A 6,000-nucleotide genomic window follows, 5' to 3' on the forward strand; every position below is an offset into this window, starting at 1 on the left:
TTACCTTGTCTTTTTTTTCCCTTTTTTTTTCCTTTTTCTGTTTGATATACGCTAGTCATTTGAAACGCATCATGCATTTAGATTGGCTCATTAGTACCATCTCTTGCGATGCTGCACGGTACTGTAAGGTGATGCAACTACGGTACAACGGTGAGGCCTAACACAAAAGGAAAAGAAATAAACAGAAGCCTAAGATTTTTTTTTTCTTCTTGGATATTTTTTAAATCTTTATGTTTTTGGTTTTTCATGCCTACAACACATTGAGTTTCATGTTCTTAACAAATATACTGACCCTACACCGCGCTAGTCAGATCTTTATGAGATCTGGTTGCTTAACAGAAAGAATTCACCAACAGTCTCGTTTTATTACGTATGCTGTGTTCGTTTTGCATCTTTTGATTGTTTAGCTGTTGTTCACGTAATCCGTGAAAGAGCAAAAGAAAAAACCGGGAAAAAACCATGGTTTTTTTATATATATATATATATTTTTTACCAATCCACCATGGCGAAACAACAGGGGAAGCGACTTCCGGCTGTCATTGATTTTTGCCCAAGCTCGGAGTTTTGCAATGGTAAGAGTAGCTAATATGGCCAATACCGAACCCGATGAAGTAACCATACAACAACATAAGGCAAACTTAGATGGTTGACTCCAAAATCAATAGCTCATCGAGCAGCATCTGCACAAGGGGAGGTGCAGTAGTTAATACACCTGTGCGTTTGTTCAACACGCCACGAACAGATTAAGCGAATAAAGGTTAATTCCCCTGACTTAAAATTCGAAAAAACAAAGAGCACAAATACTTTATAAATTTCGTCATTCTCTTTTAAGATCAACCCCAAACAAACAAACATAATATGATATAAAATTTAAAATATACAGTATAAATAAAAAGGAAAGTAAGTTACTGCACTCCCGTTGCACCGATAGGTTCGCACAATTTACACACGGGGGCGTCAATGTGTTTACTTGTTTGCCATGGCATTGAGCAGCCCTGGAGGTCACGTGCTACCAACTCGATGTCTAAATAAGAAAATGGTTGGTGACAAAGGATGAATTTTCAGCAAGTCACCATGCTTTTGTCGCCGTGTTAACCCGGAACGACTGACGCCTCAAAGATTTCCCTTTCCGTACATAGTCCTGTCTTGACATGACCTGTCTCTGTGCGTGTAGTATGCATGAATATATCTAAATCCCTTCTTTTGCCTCTCCCCTCTCTTCTCGCTATCGCGGTAGTCTCGTTCAATTTCCCCGCCTGCAAGTGAAGGGTGCGATCTAATGCCGAGCGGAAATTTTCTGGCCGTGACAGCGTCTACGCTCCACTCGCTAGGCGTCATTCTCTTCCTCTACTACCAGTGTTGATCGCTTTCTTTTTTTTTCCTTCCTATTTTTCTCTGCTAAATAAGGGTACCTCAAAATCAAGGATCTCTTTAAAAGTAAAAAACGATCAAATGGCACAAAAAAAAAACTCAGTGCAACTCCAAGAATAAAATGACTACCTAACTAAATAACAATAAGGACTAAATAAAGTTATTGACTGTTAAATCCACGTGTAGGAAAGTCATAGCAGCGCGCGCTATACATTAACAGACATCATATAACAGCTTAAGCCGGGGAAGGGTGTAAAATTCGAAAAGCTTGCAAAATGAATCACACCCCCCACCCCAAGAAAGAATCGCAAATTTAAAAAAAAATCCGGCTTGGAATGTAAGAAATGACATATTTTGGCTGGACAATCATGATTTTTCCGTCCAAAAATAGCAAAAGAATGACTTTTGCAGAAGAATCATGACTGATCATGTCAGAATCATGACTGAAAATCAGTCGATCTAATTCGCATTCGCAAGCAGTCATGACTGATTCGAGAATCAGTCATGATTCTCGAATCCCGCGCACTTCGCCAAAAGAGCCTTATACACCCTCTGACGTCAGCGGCAACACGACTTTGCAAAATCAAAGTTTACATATTTGTAGGTTTGAAAAAAAGTTGAATGAATGCAAGTTAGTTAAGAAGCGTAGATGAAGAGAAGTGAAAAACCATGAAAGCGAGGAAACCATAACAAAACAAACGCGCATGACAAATAAAGTCCGTGAGCAAATACGAAAGTAATTACCAAGAGGTAATTGTAATTTGTGTATTTTCGGTAGCAACAATTTCACAGGTGAAGATGAACGAGCTTCTCACGCATTGGTTTTCAAGACAAATTCAGATAGTGCAGGTCGACGCATCCTGAATAATTTATCACCATCTTCAAATATTTTCGTAAATACTTTTCGGCCACGTTTGGGATATCGTGGACGTTAGTTTCCCAAAAAAGGGTTTCCATTTAATAATCCACTCGAGTAAAACAGTCAACTTCAAGCCTCAGCAATTTTGATCCCCGTCTGGTAACTTTGTGAAAGGCCTTGAGAGCTATAGTCGGCGAAGACATACATGAAAGAGTGTTCGACAATTCACCTTTTCGAAGCAGGTATAGGTGTGAAGACGTCTCGTTGGTACCGAACAGGAATAAAAGAATGGGGGGAAGAAATGCCATTGCACACAATATTCTTTGATACTTTCGACTTCGTGTGGAAAGAATATAAAGGGAAGGGAGAAAAACAACAACAACAAAAAACAAAAAACAGAAAAAAAACAAAAAAAAAAAAACAAAAAACGAAACAGAATCGATGAGAGAAAACAACAAGAGAGATAGTGGCCTGCGATGGTGGAGAGCGGGAAACAAAGAGGAAGAGGAGGTGGAGTAGAGGGAAGAATGCGGCCTAGTCACGCAAAGGGGAGGGTACCGACTGACGTTTCCATTTGGAAAGAGCGTGATTGGTGACTCCCTCGGGATAAATGCAGCTCAGACATTGAACAGAACAGAAGAGTCTATGCCGAGAGACATGCCGGAACACGTTCATAGTTACGCGCACACATAACATTGGTGCAGACACACAAACAAACACATACACTCACAGATACACACACATACACATATACACACACACATACAGACATGGGGTGAAGCGAAACAAAAATTAAAAGAAAAAATAAAGAAAAAAAAAGAGAAAATGAAAAGCTGGCATATACGACCCAAACATAGCGACCATGCCAGTTAGTGATGGCAAAACTCGACAGAAAATATGCATTAGACCAAGTGCTTACCACGTGTGACCTTCCGTCCGAATATCTGTTCCTGTCGCAGTCTTAATTTTTTTTTTTTTTTAGAAGGATAGGGAGCCCACAAGGTTCTCGGATGTGTAAGTTTCAAGAGCGTCGAGGAAACAAAAAAATACGAAGAATGTCACGACGCCACGAATGCCAAGCAAAGAACAAACTAATTTACGAGTTCACCACTTGTTAAACCAATCACGAAAATACTCCGCATTTTTTTAGGTTGTTGTCGACGAATTTTTTAAAGAGAAATCAGACTGGAGCCATCAGGTTAAATTTCCAAATTGTACAAAGAACAATCTTATTTTCAACAATACCCCAATCGTTATCGTCGATACTTTTAAAGTATTAATACCATTAAAGTCGATACGTCTAAGTTTTAAGATGAGCATGCCCATTTAACCAACGTTATTCGTCAATCAATACCGGACGTAAGGCCATGGATCTCCCATTTGTTGCTGGCGCTCTGCGCCTTGTTAGCGAGATCGCGTCGCCAGTTGTGGTAAAGAGATTCGTTAACATGTACTTTATAAGGATTACAATTGGTTAACATCACCTCGTTCATCTAGAGAATTCCCAGAAATGTTGGTTATTTTAAAGCGATTATGGAAACTATAGTTGACATCGTTGGATGCTCCAAAAAAGAGTTAAGGCAACTAGTTTTTAAAGGCCTTGACCAGGAAACAAGAAATAATAATAAAAATGAGAAAAAAAAGATAGACTATGTTGCTTGTTATGAAAGCTTTTAGTCGAAAAATAATTTGATGGGTGAGAAACTTGCGAGAAGTTATCTCGGGAAACGTCAGACATCAGCGTAAGCTTCGAAAGTTTGATACAGGAACATGAATGCGTTCTAAACCCGTCACTTTGTTTTGAGACATACTTGTTTGTTTTGCAAACGATTCGTCCTTTTTTGAAAACTTATCGTCTTTCTCGTCAAATTTTAATGGCCGGTCGTGTTAAGGCTCATACATCTCGGTCTCTTAACAAAGGCTATCAACAAAGATCTTCGTATTTATATCACATTACCCTATCCTAAACGTACACCTTTGCTCGAAATGAAATCGTTTGCAGATCTCGCGTATTGAAACGTATAGATGAGCTAAATCGTACATCAAATAAGCATTGTTTGTTAACTGTAGTAGTCAGGGGTAAGTCAGCCATAAACGGGAAAATGACCACCGTTGTTTCCTCAATTTCCGTATTCTCTGCGCGTCATATTGACAACGTCAAATAGTATATACAAGCAGGAGAAACATTTACTATAGGTAACTTACGTTAGGTACCAATCCCTTCTTAACTTCCCTTGCAATAGAAGCGGTTCCTTCGTTAATCTTTCGTACGAAGAAAGATTGACAAAATATTAGTGTACGTCTACGCCCCAACAAAAGCGTTGCATAAGAATAGACGTTATAGAAGCTACCAGATTATTATTTTTCGTCGTCTAATCTTCTTTCTTTACCTACGCTCTTTTCTTTTCACTCGCCCTCGTGTCTCGCTTGCCCTGCTGCCTCCTCCCTCTTAACCTTTCTTTTTGATTTCTTTTTTTCTGTTTTTTTTCTTTCTTTTATGCATTTTTTTAAGCACACAGTTGTGCCAGTCAATATTTGGCAAAGAGTGTTGTCATGACGACGTCTTTTTTTTGTGTGTGTGTGTGTGTTATTGTTGTTGAAGAAGAACAGTATTGTACATCGTAAAAAGTCGGATGAAGATGACTCGTTCGAGAGCGAACGAAGAAACTGGTTGGTTGCCATAGCGATTACATTTCCTCTCCGACTTTTCAGTCCGTCTTCCTATTGGTCCTTATGGCCCAGCGAGGGTGTTAACCTGTCTCCGTATTTTGCCTGCTAATAGTTATTGTTGATCGAAAAAAAAAATCTACAACAATGCGATTCAAGTCCATTCGCAGCAAAACGAGAGAAAGAGAAAAAAAAAAAGAAGAATTAAAAAAAAAAAGAAGAAAAAAAAAAGGAAAAGAAAACGACGACGGGTGTGTATTCAAGCATAAAGCAAGGCGTATAAGCCCTCAGAGCACGGCGTATGCTATAGAAAGATTCCGTGTTGGATTGAGACACTTGTCACGTCGTTGGACGTTACCAAAGATAACACAGAAAGCAATCAGACTAAAGCATTTCCTTTTTTTTTTGGCATTTCACAGTTTTCACCATCGAGCTCGATCTCTTTCACTCAAACAACCTTTAACATTGGCTTCAAAACATTAGAAGGCGACAAAATAAACTTTAAAACAGGGTTTCAGTAAGCGGGTGTGTAATGATCATATGTGTGATTTCCGTAGACTGTCGTCAACACAACTCTAGCAGACGTAACGAAAAATAAAAATAAAAGTGTTTAAAGTTTTGTCGATCAGACGGTCTATTGTTTCCTTCTATTCTAGCAAGTAAAAGGACCCGTAAAGATATACTCTCGCCGGAATGTTGAATATTCAAGACCTCGCTATATGCGGTGGCTAGTGTGATCGTGAAATTCAAATGCTAGGCACCAACACAGCCCGGAATAAATGGCATTCGCAATATCTTTCGAGCATATTGATCGTAGATAACGAAGATCGAATTTGTCGCGCCCAATTGGAAAATCGACGTTAACAGAAACATCAAATATTCAACTGGTAAGAATCATTCGTTGGCTGCGGGCGCACATCAACATCGATTTTTTGGGTGTGGGTTTTACATGGTGGGCCATATAAAAATAGAATTTATCGGCTTTCACACCGCCCCTAAATTAAACATGGCAAGTCTGAAGAAATCCAAATTAGAAAGACACAACTATATGGAAGTTAAACAAAAAATCCAATACCGTAGGTTGAGTGGAAAATACGTTGCAG

The 6,000-nt window shown here is 39.1% G+C and overlaps 1 protein-coding gene across 1 annotated transcript in view; it reads right to left on the bottom strand.

Moving 5' to 3' along the window:
- The window catches only part of LOC130701724 (huntingtin-interacting protein 1-like), a 102,690-nt gene extending 99,008 nt beyond the window's left edge, over positions 1 to 3,682 (bottom strand). Inside the window, exon 1 of the mRNA XM_057523648.1 lies at positions 3,679 to 3,682. The gene's annotated coding sequence lies outside the window, so the exon portion shown is untranslated. The remainder of the gene's footprint in view (positions 1 to 3,678) is intronic.
- Between the last annotated feature and the right edge of the window lie 2,318 nt (positions 3,683 to 6,000).

The sequence above is a fragment of the Daphnia carinata genome, chromosome 2, assembly GCF_022539665.2.
Source record: "Daphnia carinata strain CSIRO-1 chromosome 2, CSIRO_AGI_Dcar_HiC_V3, whole genome shotgun sequence".
NCBI lineage: Eukaryota > Metazoa > Arthropoda > Branchiopoda > Diplostraca > Daphniidae > Daphnia > Daphnia carinata.